Here is an 18,796-nt window from a genome sequence, read left to right on the forward strand (position 1 = left end):
GATATAGATATAGATATATTGCTATGTGACATCCAAAGTGGCCTCCAGATATCATGAAGGTACACTATGCACTTCATTTGCATTCCAAATGGGGAAGAAGCAGCATGCACCCAACCAGGGAAAAATGAACTGTGACACCACTGGCTAACATATTGCGCAACAGTTCATCATCCTAGTAACATTGCATGCATGCAAGTTGTGTGCAAATGATGATATATGAAAGTAATTCTATTATTTCCAAGAGACTTACTCTTGTGTAATGTCATTTGAACAACTTTTGTGTTTGCACAACTTGTATAACTTGAGCAACCTTTGTGCATGCCAAACTATAAACCCCTATCTATTTTAGTACTCTGGGATCAAGCCAAGTAACCCCAAGAATAGGCAGATGGATCACCAGACTTATGGACTTTGATTACAAGGTTTCCATGTCTTTGGAATACATGAGAATACATGTATTCTTGGAATACATGCAGATAGTTTATCTCGACTTCCACTTCCAGGCCAAGAGGAGATATCAGAAGAAGAGGATGAAGGAGTAATTATTGCACACATAGCTTCATCTGCTCATGGAATGATCATAACTTCTGATGGAAAGTGACTGTTCAGTGCTGATCCAGGCCTTACTGAAATTAAACCTTACATAACTAATGGATGGTCATGCAAAAACAAGATACCTACACATCTTCAACCATACATGAACAAACCTCCTTATAAGCAAAACTGATAAAAATTGCCCACGAAGGTCACGTGGGTGTTTTTCACACAGCAGGCTTTACCGTGCGTTTACTGCAAGGCTTTACTACAAGTTCCAAGTTCCCCCCAACAAATGATGCAAAAAGTGGATTTTTAAAAAAACCCTGGATATAAATCAGGCTACACTCTAACACACAATGAAAAACCCGTGAAGTGCTCCCCAATAGTTTGGAGGGACTTCGGGGTAAATCTGGCCGATATGTGAACGCATTCCATCCATTCCGGATGAGATGCGAGCTAAAAGTCTTGTGTGAAAAACGCCCTGGGCATGAGCTTAATGAAAAGGCAAATCAGAGAAAGTTTCTGGTAGCCAGGTATGGACAAACATATTGAAGATGAAATCAGGCACTGTATGGTTGTGCTATATGTGACAAATCACAGAAGACTTTTACCACCCCTTTGACTCCAGTAAAGTATCCGAAAGGTCCTTGGGGAAAACGTGCTCTGGGGCCATTTGATAACCAACCTACAAAACAAAGATTTGTTACAGTGATGGCGGATTACTATTCCAGGTGGCCAGAAGTCTCATTTGCTGACAACATTACTACAAACAAGGTGATCCAGTTCATGGCTGCAGTTTTTGTGAGAGAAGGTCTTCCTAAAGAACTAGTGACTTGCAATGGGACAGAGCTTACCCCATTTGACATTATGAGGCTGTTCACATGAGCAGCAAAGACTGGGATTAGGCAGCCAAGCCTGATTATTGCTGTGCATGTGAACTGCCAGGAGCTGTGCAGCTCCTGGTAGAGGCATGGCAGCAAACTCTGTAGGGACTCCCCAGCTGCTAGCCAGGGTTAAGGGCACGAGCGCGCTCTTGCCCCTGGCTAACGGATCATGTGTCGGTGCCACACAGCTCTGCGCAGCACCTACACAAGAGTAGCCTCCTGGCCTGTGTTGGGAGGCTCCCCATCATGCACTGTGCACTCACACAGGGCACTATGGGAGTTCTGGGGGCCTCCCAGCCACCAAACCTCCATTGTACTGGGAGCAGCTGACGGTTGTCGGGGTGGGCGAGCTACCACCCAGCAATAACAGTGAGATCGTCTGAGGGAAAGGTAAGCATTTCAAGGCTTCCTCCCCTTGCCGCTTTTGAACCCTTTCTCCCGATCTTGAGAAAGGATTCTAAGAGGCGAGTCTCACGATCAGTGAGTCTCACCGTAAGGGAGTTTGCAGGGAGAGCAGGCTTAGCCCACTCTCCCCGCAGATGATCAAAAGGGAGCCCCGGGCAGCCAGATTGGCCGCCCACACGACACAGAGCCAACGGGGGCTGTGGGGATCGAGGGCCACATTGCCCCGGGAGGTTCCAGGATGCCCCACGTGAGTGCACAGGGCATCCTGGAGAGACTACCAAGCCGGGGAGTCTACTCGTGTGTTGCCGCCCCCCACAGTGACACACAATCAAAAAGACGAGGTTAACAGAGCGCTCACTCCGTTAACCTCGGCTAAGGGGAGAGGTGCTTTGGGAGGTTTACTGCCGAAGCTGCGCAGCTCCTGTTGCAGCACACAATCAGCCAAAAGTGGGCTAGGCTCCCTGAGCCCGCTTCTGGCCAATCATGAGAATCGCCTCTAAGTGTTTTATTCTGTCTAGCAGTCCTTTGTGTTTTGTTGGTTAGAAGTTTGTCCCAGTGGGGATCCTGTACAGAGTGTGTGGGGGTGGAGTCAGAAAGAAAAGAGAGGGGAGGAAGGAGAAGGATAGCATGGAGTTGTTTCTGGAATAAAATCTTAGTTAACCAAACATAAGATTGCTTTGTATTTATGAGGGAAGCAGCTATAAAACATAGTTGTCTCACAGAATTCAGTGGGATTGCTGATGTGAGTAGGGTTTACTTCTGGCTAAGGTAACCATGATTGGTCCTAGGAGAGTAGCACAAATAGGACATAAGCTTCAAGAGACTCAAAGTAGGTTAATGCCATGACTAGCTCATTCCATGGACCATTTAACCAGAGTGCCTGGAATTGTGCAGCCATCACTGAACTGCCAGGAACACAAAGTAATTGCTGCTGCAATTATGAACATTTACACTTAAATTCTGTTACCTTTGCTACCGTTACGGGTCTTGAATTAAATAGTTCAGAAAGCCAAGGACATCTCATGAACAGGTCAGCAGCTCTTTTTGTAAAATGTAATTACTTTGCTTAGAGTTTACAGGGAAACTTCCCAAACCTCTCCTTTGTTCACATACAGCCTTATTTGGTGTGCTGTACCTGAAGTCAAAAGCCACTTTGGAAGGAAAGCTCTTCCTAATTTATATGCTACATGGATTCCCTAGAAAGATAAGACAGTGGCGTTAGAGGACTTTAATTCTTCATCTGTTCCTGCTGCAAGAATTATAAAATGGCAAATGCAGTGTGAATGTTCGCTACTTCATTCTGCCTGCCTTCTTTTTTTGGTTCAGTTTTTCTCATTCACTGGCTCGCTTACTGCATGTAATACATTCATACAAATGAATTAATTCCATTATATATAGATACTTTAGGTCAGAAAAAATGAGGGAAGGAGAAATATATATATATATATCAAAACAAGCAAGTTCCTAGTTCCTAGTTAAGAGATATCAACAATGGCTTACATTCCGAAAAGTCAGTGTAAGAGAGATGTGCCTGCCTGGATTGCTTGAGAGCAGCACATGTGTGCAGTTGTGGAGGTGAGCATCTCTTTGCCTACTAAGGGTCGCATAATTGCTGTTTGTTTGTTTGTTTATTACTTTTATATACAGCAATGGCTCTGGGCGGTGCACAGCAGCAAAAACAAAACTTGTGCCAGTTGTTTTAAAAACAATCAATACAAAACAATTTTAAAAACAATTAAAAAACCATTAACAATTAAAACATTAAAAACAGTTTTAAAACCCTGGAAGGCCAGGCCAAAGAGAAAGGTTTTAAGGGCTCTCTTGAAGGCCAACAATGAACTCAAGCTACGGATTCTTGCTGGGAGTGCATTCCACAGCCCAGAGGCAGCTACAGAGAAGGCCCGCCCCTGAGTCGCCCCCAGATGTACCGATGGTAACTGGAGGCAAACCTCCTCAGATGACCTTAACATGTAGTGGGGATCATGCAGAAGAAGGCGCACTCCAAAGTAACCCAGAATTAAGCCTTTCAGGGCTTTAAAGGTAATAACCAGCACTTTGTATTTTGGAAGGACAGGATCGGAAGGACTTAGTAAACTAATCAATATTTCAATGAGTACACCTCTGAGTTTCTATCACCCACTTAGCTTTCTTCTGATAGGAAGGGAGTTACACCGCAGATCCTTATCTGACTGCCCTACCGAGGTAATTGATTTTTAGCTCATTTGAGGCATCTGTGGAGGAGAGGTAGACCACGAGGGGGTCAATCTTTGTGCAGAGAGAGACCTTGAATGAAAAGTTAACTTTGTGAGCTAACTCTAGAGTCTACTGTCCCACTGCCTGCTAAGTCACTGGTCCCCATGTGCCAACAAACGGAGAACTCACAATCCCATGAAACTCCTGAGCATGCCAAGAGTCAGAATCCACAAGCCTGTGGTCTCAAGCATAAGCAGAAATGCTTTGGGAACCCCACAGAAGAGCAGTGGTAGCAAAAACACAGTCACCTCTACATAGATTTTCCTCCTACCTTGCTTCCACACAGTCACTTCTACAAAGGGTTTCCTCTGACCTTGCTTCCACACAACCAAAAATTGGGAGCACACACAGCTCCCAAACCAGGGTAGAGCACAATTTTTGATTGTGTGAATGACCTCTTAGATTTGGGTAAATGTGGTACTTCTCCCCACCCCACCCCAACCCACCCAAACTGGTCTATGTGAGTATGAAGGCTGATGTAACAAGAATGCAACCATCCTGTTATCTTACACAGACATCTTGATCAGGAGTGTTCCAAGGTTGGAGTGGGCCCAGAGACAAGATTTACAATGGCTCCCCACTCACTGAAGTTCAGCTCATGAAGTAAAGAAATCTTAAATGAGGCTGAATAGTGGTAACAAAAAGCATAGGAAAATTTATTTATTTATTTATTTATTTATTTATTTATTTATTTATTTATTTATTTATTAAATTTGTATACCACCCCAAACTTTCATCTCTGGGTGGTTTACAATAACATAAAACCAGTTAAAAACATATACAAAAACTTAAAAACACTTTAACAATTTAAAAATAACCAGAAATTAAAACCCCAAAATATTAGGAAGCTGAGAAAGCTTGGGCAAAAAGATGGGTTTTCAAGTGTTTTTTGAAAATTGCCAGAGATGGGGAGGATCGTATCTCAGCAGGGAGAGCATTCCACAATCTCGGGGCAGCAACTGAGAAGGCCTGTCTCTGTGTAGCCACCAAACAAGTTGGCAGTAACTGGAGATGGACCTCCTGAGATGACCTCAGTGGGCGGTGGGGCTTGTAATGAAGAAGATGCTCTCTTAAATACCCAGGGCCTAAGCTGATTAGGGCTTTGTAGGTTATAATGAGCACTTTGTATTTTGCCCAGAAACTTATCAGCATCCAGTGTAGCTCTTTTAGTATAGAACTACTATGGTTTCTTCGAGATGACCCAGAGACCAACCTGGCTGCCACGTTTAGAACCAACTGAAGTTTCCAGACTACGTATAAAGGCAGCCCCGCATCAAGCGCATTACAAAAGTCAAGTCTGGAGGTTACCAACAGATGTACCACTGTTTTAAGGTCGTTGATCTCGAGAAATGGGCGCAGCTGGCATATCAGCCGGAGCTAACAGAAAGCACCCCTGGCCACCGCCTCAACCTGAGAAACCAGGGAGAACTGTGAATCCAGAAGTACTCCCAGACTGCGAACCTGTTCCTTTTGGGGAAGTGTGACCCCATCTAGAACAGGCAGTTCAAGATCGTCTCTGGAGTTCTGACCCCACACAATAAGTACCTCCGTCTTATCTGGATTCAGTTTCAGTTTATTCTCCCTCATCCAGCCCATTACTGCTTCCAGGCAGGCATTTAGGGAGGATATGCCAGCTCCTGAAGAAGTTGACATGGAGAAGCAGATCTGGGTGTCGTCAGCGTACTGGTAACACCCAGTTCCAAATCTCCAAAGTTATATATATAACTTATGTGCCACAATAGATCATCCTAAATTATTTTTTAAAAGGTTTTGTAAATTGTGGAATGATGCAAGCCATTTAATGGTACGAGAGAAAGATATGCTGTTCTGGTAGCTCCAGGTCTTAACACTCACATCAATTTTGGAGGATGAATACAACTGAAGGAAGCCCGGGTGGGTGTGTGGCTGGGGGAGTCAGTCATGTGACTTGCCTCTGAGGGGCCCCCCAGGGCAGTGGGCCCCCAGACAAGTGTCTCCCCTTGCCCTCTTATAGTTACACCCCTGATCTTGATGTTCTCCTGGCACCTTCCTTTATCGTGTTCAAGCTGGTTTGCCTGAACTGCCACCCTGCATGCCACCAACCTTCTAGCTTAAACTCATATTTGCGTTGTTTGTAGATTGGCAGTTTGGACACATTGCACCCTCCCCCCGCCCCCTGCAGTGAAGAAATGCACTAGGAGGATGCCAGGACATGTGGCAGAAATGTAAGGACATGCCTCCTCTCAGTCTACCTGCTCTTTTAATTGCATGGGCTCATTCAGGAGGGAAAGTATTTACTGAACTGGCCCCCAAATACCAAACTTCTGCTCTTCATTATAACTGATGTACTCTGAACACCTTCCTGGGAAGAAATGTATAATAATTTTATAGCATTTAAATTATAATAGTAATACAGTTCATTAAATCTGTAAAGGGATAGAAGATTGTAGCAAATCAGTCTTTATCGTGATTTTAAGTCTAAAGGAAAATAGGTCTCTCTTACCTGCTTTAAGTTCCCCTGAAGAGGAACATGGCTTAAAATGTATACATGACTGTGGTTGGTTTTTCTAAAAGCAAGTTCAAGCAATTCTTTGCTGTCCTGTCCCTGCCCTAGATTCTTTCACCCTTGGTTTTGTGCTGTATCCATACAGAAGAAGGAACCACAAAATTGACCAGTTGGGGAGAGGAAGTCCAGAAATAACAAACCAATGGTGGGCAGAAAAGCCATTGCAAGTGGAGAATGAATAACACAACAACAGCTCCATTTCTCCAAAACCATATATATACTGTATATATAACATGAGAGAAATCCATTAAGCCCTACGATGAGTTTACCACCTTTCTCTTGGAATATATTTCAACCCAGAACCCACAGGCTAATGAGCACTTATTGATTAAATTCCACTTCGCTGTAGCACTACAATGTTGTGTAGCATTTCCTGGAATCCAGACTCAAGGGGCACAGCTAAGGATCTGATTTGTTGGAATGCTTACTTACAGACCCTGCTCAGGCGAGTACAGTGCTATGTTACAAATTTTGTAACCAAGAGAACTTAAGAAGTGGCATACCGGATTTGACGAAGGGTGTATCTAGTCCAGCGTCCTTTCCCCAACAGCATCTGGCAGCCAGATTCCCCTGGAAAGCTCTCAAATACAACATTGCAATAGTCATTCCCTTCACTTTGTTTCCAGGATTGGAGAGTTGGGTTAACTTCTGGACTTCCCCTCCCCAATTGGTCAGTTCTGTGGTTCCTGTTCACGTGTGAATGCAGCACAAAGCCAGGGGTAAAAGAATCTAGCAATGGGACAGGAAATAAAAAAAATTTCTCAGAACATGGAGATTCTATTCTAAGCCATAGAGACCCCTTCTCCATTAATCTGTCTAATGCTTTTACATGGCCATCTCAAATAGTGGCTAATTCTGTATCTTTCTAATTCTTATCTGTAACTGAGACCTTCATTAATCCTGACCACTACTCTCTGTGACCTTGCGTGCTTCTTTCTCAACCTGTTGGCTGATTCTTTACAGATCACTAGCTAGGTTGACAGATCTTTACAGAGATACACTAGGATGTCTATGTCCTCTTCTTTACCTCCTAAGGATATTGACCCTGCAGAATTCATACCATTCACATCCTCTTTGTTTCGGTGTTCATGACTGTACTATTCAAAAGGGTAAATTACAAAGTGATGTAGACAGAATGGATGTAATCCAGAATTCCACAGACACAAAATGCATGAATTCGCATTGGAGCCAAGGTGCATCCATTCTTTTAGTGTGTGCGCATGCACACCCCCCCCCCCAACAAAATGTCCAGAAGTCATCCACCAAAAGTGAACATGGGACAGGGCTTAAAAACAAAAACAAACCAGGGACAGATAACAGAAAATTGGAACTGTGCCTGATAGATAGAGGCAGTTGGAACATACATAGAAGCTATTCTCACATGCAACCTTACCCAGGCAAGGGAAGCCCTGCCTTCTCTAACCCTACTTTTTGCCCCGGCATTTAGCCAGGGTTATGGGTGTGAGTGCGCCTTTAGCCAGGGTTAAGGGCACAAGTACACCCTTAAGCCCGATGCCAGGGTTGCGTGCATGTTCGGGCTGTATGCAACCCAAGCATACACCAAGCCAGGTGGCAAGAGTGCCCGGCTGATGGAGGATCTCTTAATGCACCACGCTCCTAGAGCAGGGCATTGAGGGATGCTGGAGGACCTCCTCCTCTGGCTCCCTGCTCTGCCACTCGCCATGGCACCGATCGTGTGTCGGGCAAGTGGCAGAGCCTGTAGCCCAACAGCGATCATGTGTGGGGAGGCAGGCAGGAGCCTGCATCCCCACCAGCCCTCCACCCCGCCCTCGGTTTAGGTCATGTGTACAACCTTATTGTCTAGCCTCAAACATTAGCTTTTTGATTAATGGAGATGGGTCCATAGCTCAGTGGTAGAGCGTCTGTTTTGCATGCAGAAGGTGCCAGGTCCAATCCCTGACATTTCCAGATGGGGGCTGGGAGAGACTTCCGCCTGAAACCTTGGAGAGCTGCTGCCAGTCAATGCAGACAATACTGAGCTAGTGGATCAATGGCCTGACTTGGTATAAGGCAGCTACCAATGTCTATTCCTTTGCAAGACCTGGAATTGCTGGCAGTATATGGGAAAGTGTGCACAGAATTGCAGACAAGATGTCGAGAAAGAGCGAAGACATACCACTAGGAGATAATGCTTTAATTATTCCCTGTTAGGCAATAAAGTGTTCTTTTGTTACTTTGCAACATACAAGGAAATAAAGTGCAACTTAGTTCATACAGAAAGAATGATGCAGAAATAACCAACACTGGAGTGAAAGGCTTCTCAGAATTGATTAAGAATCATAACACCCGAGCACTAGATCCATCAAGTCCAACAGCGCACAACCCAATCCAATAATCATCCTCTAGGTATAATATTTTTGTTGTTGTTGGTAGTGTGTATCCGACAGCTGCTCAGAGCCCACAGCGACCCCATGGAGAGGCTATGCTGCTGACCTCTGATGCTTTCATTCCTCTGCATGCATATTTTAACATTATTACAAAAGGTTTCATTTACAATTTACAGGCTGAGTTGCAGCGAGTACATTACGTAGAGGTCAGCCTCAACCATTCCTTCTAGTGATGGAATTATAGTTTAAACAGCTGGAGTGCAATCCCAGGAGGGACACTGGGAGATGGTTCCTCTACAGCAGAATAAATCCATCAGACATATTTCACGTGCCTGATAACATTAATAGATAGCAGGGCTTCTTAATATTTAATGAAGTCACTTGAGATTGTTTACTATTGGCGGTGGGGGGGGGAGTGATCAAGAAGGCATGAGTACATCCTTTTGATAGATAATAGCATTGGCAAAAGCCATATTTTCTCTTTGAGTTTATGTTTACTCCGCTCTTCCCACCCAACAGGCACACTGTTAAAGGAATTTGGCCAGCAAATGACCTGTTTTGTACATAAGCGTGTTTTTAGTTTAGCAGTTCAAAAGTTAATCATTTCCATTTTCTCTGTTGATCACAATTTAACAGAGGTGCCAGAACTTTTCAAATCGCTTATGGTTTTACTGATGGAGAAAACAGGAGAGGGAAGACAATTGGAGACACTGAATGCCAACAGCATACCTTTAGCACAAGCCAGAATGATCCTGGGTTGTTCTGGCAAAAAAGAATGCTTTGCCCATTAAGAAGAAGGTACTGAACTGTGTTTGGCAGTGTGCATCTTTATTCATGGCCTCTAATACGTAGTAGAAATCCTTTTTTGAAAACCCATCACAAACCTCAGCCTTGTATCATATTATGAAGAGTTTCCCCCTCCATTAAAAAAAAAAAATAAGCCGGAGCAGGACAGAGGAATGGTGGACGTATGTATGCTGCTTAAGTCCTTTCCCTGAAGTATTTTTGCCTGCTAAAAATCACTAGCTGAAATACAGAACAAGGATGCACCAGTGCAGCAAGAGAGCGCTGAACTTCCCAGCTAATTGTACCAGTGTGGCAGCAATTTTTGATGACTTCCCCCTCCACATGAAGTTCTCTATGCTGCCCAAAAAATGTCCCCGAGGGTTGTGCAGCCCTCAGGGACACATATTTGGGTGGCACAGAAGGCCTTCCAGAGAAAGAGATGCTGTCAAAAATTGTCGCTTCCCTCTTGCACCGGTGAAGTTAGTGCCTGTCAGTCAGTCTTCTCAAGCTGTTTATGGAGAAGATTTAGGGACCACATATATCTTCTTTATGGTGAAAAAGCAAGTTGGAGAGGATAGTTTTAAGGTGGGAAATGAACAGGGCCAAGTAGCCTTTTTCCATTCACCCTTTCTCCACTAAAACTCCACCTTGTCTCAGCTGAGTTTGACTTTTTAAAAAATCTCAGTGGGGGGACCTCTGGAGCTCTGCATAACATGCATTTTAGCCTAATATTTGTGTGTGTTTTTGATTGTTATTAGTTGTTTTTTTAGACTGAGGTGCGAATATTAACAATCTCAGATAAACTTTGCAGAAAACCTGAAAATAAATGTTTATTTCCTCACTTTATACACATGCAAGAGTAAATATAATTTAGGAGGGCATCAACCTTCATTACTCTGACTGACATGCAGTGCAGCCTTACAAGGGCAGAGCAAGAGCAACACTCAAAATTAAAGATGGTGTCTGCACATCCTCAGATGCCATTTCCTCTCTGATGCTACCTAAAGGCTGCTGAGAACAGGGAACTTCCTGTTCCCAGCAAGATGCAGCCGGGCAGACAGAGAGCCCGGCTACTGTTGAATACAAACAGTGCCGCTTGGGGGTGGTGGGGGGCAGCGGAGGAGGAAGGGAGGGGAAGGTAAGACCTGCTTTCCTCCTTTTAAAGTGCCCAATTCCCCCCTGCCCACCAAAACAATTTAGCTGGGGCAACTCAGTGTTTCAGTGCCTTGAAACAGAGATGCTGAAACACTTTGAGCACATCCCTACCAACAACACAGAATTGCCCCAGTGACATAGAGAGAGTAGGGTGGGAGTCTCAGAGGTACACAACTAAGATGTGTACAAGTCTCCCTCCTGAATATGTCTTATCTCCCCATAGGCTCTCTCCATGATCACTTTTTTGTCTGCTTAGGTCACTTCTAGTATTGGCATTTAACAAAGGAGAAAACATTTTATGGAGGCAAGGGAAAACTGCTAGAAAGTAAGCTGTGGGCAGGGGAAAGGGCATTGCACTACTCACCCACACAACCTTTTTCCTATCAAGGCCCCCTAAATATCCTTCTTTCTTCAAGACTGGTACAATTCTGGTTTTAAATACATGGAGGTGCCATTACTTCCTCTGGGTCAGCCCATGAGTTTAGGGCATTCACAGATTTGTCTGGTACTGCCAACATTCACTTATGAATTCTGAGAATCACCAAATTTTGGATACTAATATAATATAATTAATATAATATATAATTAATCTAATATAAATCAAACTATTGTTCATGAAAAGCAAAACAGGGTATGACTTGTGCAATCAGTGAAGCTGCGTGGATAGAAGACCAAATATGTGAAAGTGTGTGAGAGAGAGAGAGAGAGAGAGAGAGAGAGAGAGTTTGTTTTTTCCTCCAACATTCTTATCCAGGTTTATATTGGCTGTTTCTTTAAAAGTCAAGAAGGCAGCAGATGGGGGATTTCCTGAGTGCACATTGCTGCTCCACTGATGAAGTGCTGTCATTGACAGAGATAAAAATCTCCACCACCCTTCACCCTTTAAAACAAATCATTTTCAGGTAAAACATATTTAAAATAATTGAAAGCAAAACGTTAAATTGGGAGCAGATGTTCCAAATTGACCCAAGAACGTTTAACCACTTTTGCAACTAATACAAAGAGTCTGCATTTTAGAAATGCATACTGGATCCCTGTCTTCTAAAGGATATACTTTAATATTTTCTACTTCTTTCCCCTTTCTTCTGGTGGTACGCAGATACAAAGATTAACTGATTGATCAATGACAGCCTCAGCAAAACAAATCACCCACAATGTGGAACAGAAGACTCAGGTAAACTGCAAAATATAATTAGGAGTATTCAGACAGGAAGTTAACTCTCACAGGCAATGCCCTCTGTAATCCTCTCTTTAATCGTCCCACTCTTTTTTTATTTCAAGATGGTGATTATACTGTACAAAATATGTCCCCTTGCATCTGGTAAGTCAAACACTGCTTTCATCTCTGAATCCCATTACAAAGCTAAGAGACTATATGTAATATGCAGGTTTATTTGAATGTAGCAAAAATGCAGATAATGCCTTTCAGTCAATGTGTTGTCCATTAATTGTTAGTGATTGTCAAACCCATTCCATGAACATTTTTAAACCACAAAAAATGAGAGGTCCTATTAGGAAACAGGACTGAATGGGTAACAACAACAAAAACCCAAATGTGGACATTTCCAGAAACAATAAATTACAAGAAAAATACTATAAATTACAATAGTTCCAAGATTTCCATAATTCTGGCTAGTATATTTATTGCACAGCAGACATAGAAGCTCTTTTGGAAATGCTACCATTTCTTTTTGACTGAAGGAGTTGGATGTATTTCCTCTGAGGCCACTAATGGCCTTTTTGCTAGCCTTGTTGATTAAACTTTGGCAATGCCTTTTCTTCTTGCATCACTTCTTTAATAGTTATACATTCTGTTAATCCTCACAGCTTCAGAACAAAAAAAAGAGAGAAATAAATATTAAGTGAAAGTGATTGGGGCCAGATTGTTACATCCTTGGACACAATTGTCATCACCATTCCTACTAATAGTACCCAGAATGTTGGGGGGCAATATGCTAAATCATTGTAAACCGCTTAGAGAGCTCCGGCTATTGAGCGGTATATAAATGTAAGTGCTATTGCTATTGCTATTGCTAATAGTGATCCTTGTGGTCCTGAGCACTGACCCAAGGCTACCCATAGACAAGGCAGTGGTTTTGGTATAGTCTGGGACTCCTCAGGTATGCAGAAAAATATACACTTGTAAATTTTTTTAAAAAACAAACAGAAAAGGGGGTGGGGGTGGGGAATGCAATGAGGACTGAGTATGCTCATTACCCTCCAGGAGGCATGAAATGCAGAGAAATTCAGTTGAGGGGGAATTAAATAAAATATGGGGTGGAGTGTACTCCCCAGCTATATTCTGGAGAAAGAGTGAGGGATGCTGGGCACTAGGCAGCTATCTCCTGAACCAGGATCCAATCAGCTTTTAAGGCTCCAACCTGTTTGAAGCTAAAAGAAACCTGGAAAGATTTATTAGGATCGGAGGAGAAGCTTTTCTTCCACTCCTAATTAATTGCCATCCCTCCCCTCCTGGACTTCTTAGGGAAACAGAGCTTCTAACAACTTAAAGTATCCTAGAATGGGAAGTGAAAATAGGGTCAGGGGATGTGTTCTGTAAGATGTGCATTCTTTGACCCCTTTTCCTCAAACGATCCAATACAAAATAGGATGGAAAGGTAAAAAAACCCCATCCGCACAGTGTACCCACACATTCAGGTCTGGAGCTAAACCAGCAACTTTCCTGCTCACTGAGCCCTGAACTCCAACAGAAGAACAAGGATGGGAAGAATCCTTCTGAGAAATGTTTCTGAAAATTGTCCCTGGGAGGAACCCTGACATTCAGTAAGAATTTCCACCAGGAAAGGAGGGAGGCCAGTGGCAGCTTGGGTTCGGCCGCTGCAGTGCACCCCCCCCCAGACCTTCCCCCTGTGACTGATGTCAGATGCAGGGGGTGTTTAGTCACACCTCCATGTCTGACGTCAGATGCGCGCAGCCCCGTCTGGGAGTAAGATCAGCCTGTGCTGCATTGGAAGCATGGGCTGGAGCAACTCTCCCTGCCTTTTAAAGACAGGGAGAGTCACTCTGGCCATGCTGCCAACACAGCATGGGCTGATTTTGCTCCCAAATAGGGCCGCGCGGAGCGAAATCACACACACCCCGTGTCTGATGTCAGATGCGGGGTGGGGGTGAGGGACGGAAGCCCAGTTCTTTCAACCCATTCACCCAATAGTAGCTCTGCCCCTGATTTCCACTTTGGAGAATTTTCTCCACAGGATTAAACAGGGTTACTGTATTATACTGCTGAGGTTCTACCTTAGGAAATTACTTACATAGCTCATGTAGCTGGTGGCTCCCCTTTCTGTGAGAAGGGGTTTCCCAAATGGTTATTTCCCGCCCACAGGAGCTGGGGGCGAATCAGCATGTGTGAGGCCTCCTTTACATTTCATATCATTACAGAATCATACTAATTGATGACATACAGTGTAAATAGTGTGAGTGAGGTTTTTGGACATGCCCAACCAACTTGGACACATAGTGCATTTCTGAAGAAAAATAAAAAGCACAACACATGCTTCACAGTTCTCACAGGCCTTCTGGGTTGCAAATCACCTTGAGCATAGTGCATTTTAAAATAAATATGTATTATATATTGTTTGTTCCAGAAGTCTTTGTAATTTTCTGCCATGAAACAAGCCACTTATAGGACATTTTTGGTGGGTTTTTTAAATAAAAAAAATTTAAAAGCCAACAATTTGTCCAATCTACTTCAATTTAAATATAAACATTCCTCCCACCCTGCCCTACATTGCTGCTCAATACCAAAGCCCTATGGCAATCCAATCCAATCCCTAAATATTCAAGTCAGGTGGGGGGGATAACAACATAAAGGAAATCTCATCATACCTCCATTATTAAGGCTGGGCTGGGCAGAGGGTCTGCAGAGAGTTGTGGTGGGCAAGGGCAGCCAGCACTGGACACTCTGCCTGCCTGCCTGCCAGCCTGCCTCCTTCCTTCCTTCTTCCTTCCTTCCTGAGCTTCAGGCTTTGGCGAGGCCTGCATGGAGACCTCTCTGGAAGCCCCACCCGCCCGCCGAAGAGCTGAGAGGTGGACAGAGAAGGAACTCTTAGCAGCTTGCCTGGGAGCCTTTCAAGCCTGTGTGCTGCACATCCAAATATCAGCTCCGACTGGGCTGCGCTGGAGGGAAAGATGAGTGGCTGGGGCTGAGACTGGGGGGGAGAAGAGGGCAGGCTGCACTACAGTGCGGGGTCTGTGCCAGCATAGGGCTGGGAGCAATTACCCCGGTTGCCCTGCCCCTGCCTGCCCGCCGCCCACAGTTCCATGCAAATCCTCAACTTGTTCCCTCTAATACTGGTTAGATCCTGTACCTATTTGTTTGGAAGTTGAATCCCCCTCCCCCCTCACAAATACAGTAATGGTTTTTGCATACTCAGAGGACTTCTCAAATGTGCAGAAGTATATTACTTTGAAGATGGAGAGAGAAACATTGTACCACCTCACTACGCTAAAAAGAAAAGTCCCGGAAAGGATCTATGCACAGTGGAATGCTGAGGGCATTTTTGCTACTGAATGTCGACAGAATGGATATGCAAATCGATTCAGGTACAAATTGCTTTGCACTCTAATCTAGCTGATTCGGGCGATTTCGAGACAGAACAAATCACCCCTGTGGTCCATTGGCTAGATTTGGGCGAACATTGAATCATGCCAGATTTGATTCAAATCGATCCAAGATTTTGATTCCCCCTATTAATTTCCCCAGATTCCCAGCTTGTAGAAATGGAGTTATGGAGCAAAATGTATGGTCACTATTTTTGAAGTGTTTGGATTCTTTGGTGTATAATAACTTTTCCTCATAGAATCCCTATAAGGATTCATTACACACCTTCATTGCTTTTATTCATTTTGACTATCTTTGGACAGTGCCAGCTGTCAACTGCCATGTGCCAACTACACCTCCCTTCCACCCGCAAGGCAGTTGGGATACTACTGGCATTCCTATGCTCTGGAAGAGTCCCCTCCCATTAGTGTATAACAAAAAAGCAACATTCAAGAATATAGGAATTATTTGTTGTGATCTTGCACACCATGACCTGCAATGTATATGTCTCCATTGTATATGTCAACATCATATAATGCCACAATTCTGCCTTAATCTTTTCCAAGATTCTGTAGCACTACCTGAAAACCACAGTTCTTTAGGGGCATTAAATGCTCCATCATTGGAGCTCCGCCTCTGCTTCACAGCAGTTTTCTTCCTGATCACAGCTGGCTTGAGAACCCCACTCTTGGTACCATGTTATGGTACCACATGAACAGATGGACCAGCTGTCTGCAACATAATTGCCTTTAGTATAACACATTGCAATAAATACCCTTAGCAAGCTTTCTAAGGTCCCTTCTAGTTCAGCTGGCCCACACTGGTCAGAATCAATTCTGTATTTTTAACACAGGCCCAGTCCAGGCACAATAACCAACTATGATTTGTTACCAGGAGAGCTGAGGCAAACCTTGGGCTCACATGCTCTTTCCTATCCATCTGTGCATGAGAAAAGGAGTTTAGAAGCCTCTTACTTCCAGCATGCATAAAACCACAAACTAATGAATTTAATGGACTGACTTCTGAGTTAACATACATAGACTTGGGTTGTCGGTATTTAGTGTAGTGAGTCTTGGGTGTACATACTCTTCTTCCCCGCTTCATCATACATGAGGGGAGGAAATTGAGATCTTCCATTTGCCACAATCTGAAGTTTTCTATTTTGTCCATGTCTGTTAAAAAACAAAAGATTGGTCACACATACCACAGTTTGCTATATTTGGGTGCAATGGGAAAGTACAGTTTACTACAAACTAGAAGTGAAATCTTCATATACCTTCTGTGTGAGAGGGATGGGAGAGGGGAGGAGGGTGCACAACCTGGAGGTTTCCTTTGGTTTGTTTTTGTAACAACTAATTGAGGTTATTCACACAATCAAAAACTGTGTTCAACCTGGGTTTGGAAGCTGTGTGCGCTCTCAAATTTTGGTTGTGTGGAAGCATGGTAAGATGAAAACCTGGGTAGAAGTGATTGTGTGGTCGAAGGAAAAGCTACCCAGGTTCTCCTCCTACCTTGCTTCCACAATGGGGCTATTCTGACGATCAGCAAAAACTGGGCTAGCCTCCGCTAGCCCTATTTTTGCTGACCGTCAGAACCACTGGGCTTGCAGCCGAGCCCGGTGGTTCTGGAGCGGCTAACCCGCTCTGGAACCCCTGGTAAAAAGCAGGTTTGTGGAGCAAGTGCTCTGCAAACCTGCTTTTTACAATTGTGAGTAGCCGCGGCGTGCCTTCGCGCAGTGCCTACTCATGAGTAGACCCCTGCCCAGGAGGCGAAAAACCGGCTCCCAGCTCTGGGGGTCTCCCCAGTATGCCCTGCGCGCTTGCGCAGGGCATACTGGGGCTTGTGGGGGCCGCGTGGCCCTCGAGCTCCCCAGCCCCCACCGGCTCCATCTCGGAGCCGGCAATCGTGCGGGTAGCCAATCCGGCCGCCCAGGGCTCCCTGCCCACTTGTCTGTGGGGAGAGCGGGCTTAGCCCGCTCTCCCCGCAGTTTCTAAAAAAGTGGGTCTTATGGATCGTGAGACCCGCCTCAGTCGCTTCCACCCAGGTTTTCCTTTAACCTTGCTTCCACACAACTGAAAATTGGGAGCAAGCACAGCTCCCAAACCTGGTTTGAACACAGTTTTTGATTGTGTGCATGACCTCATCATGTGTTTTCATATCTAAATCAAGCTATAAACTGTCCCTCCTAAATAGACTAGCGTCTTTCACATCAGAATCTAGAGGTAGTTTGAGGGGGGAAAGACCTTTTACCCCATTCCTGACAGATGAGTGGAGTTTTCATTTGTCTCTGCAAACCCTGCACCCAGATGAACATGGCAGCTTGAAACAGAGAAGATCCTCCCAGGACCAGGAGAACCTTCCTGGCATGCATTGCACTGCCAGGAGAAGAGAAATCCTCATGACACTGTCAGACACCCTCTGATTGGCCATGAGGGGGCAGGAGGTGGGCCCAGCCCTATTCAAGCCATTTTGACCAATGGCTTGTGCAGAATGTCACATTCAGAGGTGGCAGCCTCTGTAGCTGCAGCACTCTATTACAAACATGGCAGCTGGCTGCTGGGAATACAGAGAAACGCCAAATGCTCACACTTGATCAAAACTCTGAGGCAGGGAGACTCTTATTCCTGCCCTACATCCATTAAGGGCTGGTAGAGGATCTGGATTACCCTAGGTTTCAGGATCTGGGCTCAGGGAATTTCCACGGGTTCTCATGTCCATAAATCCCTGGATAAACCCACTTTTTCATGGTCGTGTACACAGGCCTACAGTCTACTTCTCAACAGGGGTTTCTTTTTCAAAGGGGAAAAGTGAAAAACAAACAAACCCACAGACAGTCAAATCCTATGCATATTTACCCATTAAATTAAATTAAATTAAATGGGGCTTACTCTCAATTAGATTTCTATAGAACTGCACCTGAATGTACAGCCAGCATGGTGTAGTGGTTGGAGTGCTGGACTAGGACTGGGGAGACAAAGAATCCCTTGGCTTTTGTACCTTAAGCAGATAACAGGATGTCCAACTAAACCAGAACATACAGTAAAACCAGATCTTCAACTGTTTGAAATTAGGAAGTATCTATTGCTTGACATAGTTTGAAATTATTGTTACTATCCTCATTCAAGGACTCATTTCCTCCAGGAGCAGGTTTTTGGCTAAGAAACGATGACCACATCTCATAAGAACATAAGAAGTCTCCTAGTATATATATTATTATTATTAGCAAGTGTTTCTCATCTTGTCATTGAGAAATAGTTCAAGAGCCAAAAAATGTTTTCATTTCCGCAAACTGTTGCCTTGTTGGTAAGTCTGTTGCAAGTAA

The 18,796-nt window shown here is 44.2% G+C and overlaps 1 long non-coding RNA gene across 1 annotated transcript in view; it reads right to left on the bottom strand.

The window, feature by feature from the left end:
• Nucleotides 1-11,681: 11,681 nt before the first annotated feature.
• LOC128325328 (uncharacterized) overlaps nucleotides 11,682-18,796 on the bottom strand; it is a 33,205-nt gene continuing 26,090 nt past the window's right edge. The window contains exons 4-6 of the long non-coding RNA XR_008307385.1: nucleotides 16,511-16,646; nucleotides 14,760-14,953; nucleotides 11,682-12,740 (exon numbers count right to left, since the gene is read on the bottom strand). This is a non-coding gene — a long non-coding RNA (uncharacterized LOC128325328). The remainder of the gene's footprint in view (nucleotides 12,741-14,759; nucleotides 14,954-16,510; nucleotides 16,647-18,796) is intronic.

Source organism: Hemicordylus capensis, chromosome 4 (assembly GCF_027244095.1).
Source record: "Hemicordylus capensis ecotype Gifberg chromosome 4, rHemCap1.1.pri, whole genome shotgun sequence".
NCBI classification, from domain to species: domain Eukaryota; kingdom Metazoa; phylum Chordata; class Lepidosauria; order Squamata; family Cordylidae; genus Hemicordylus; species Hemicordylus capensis.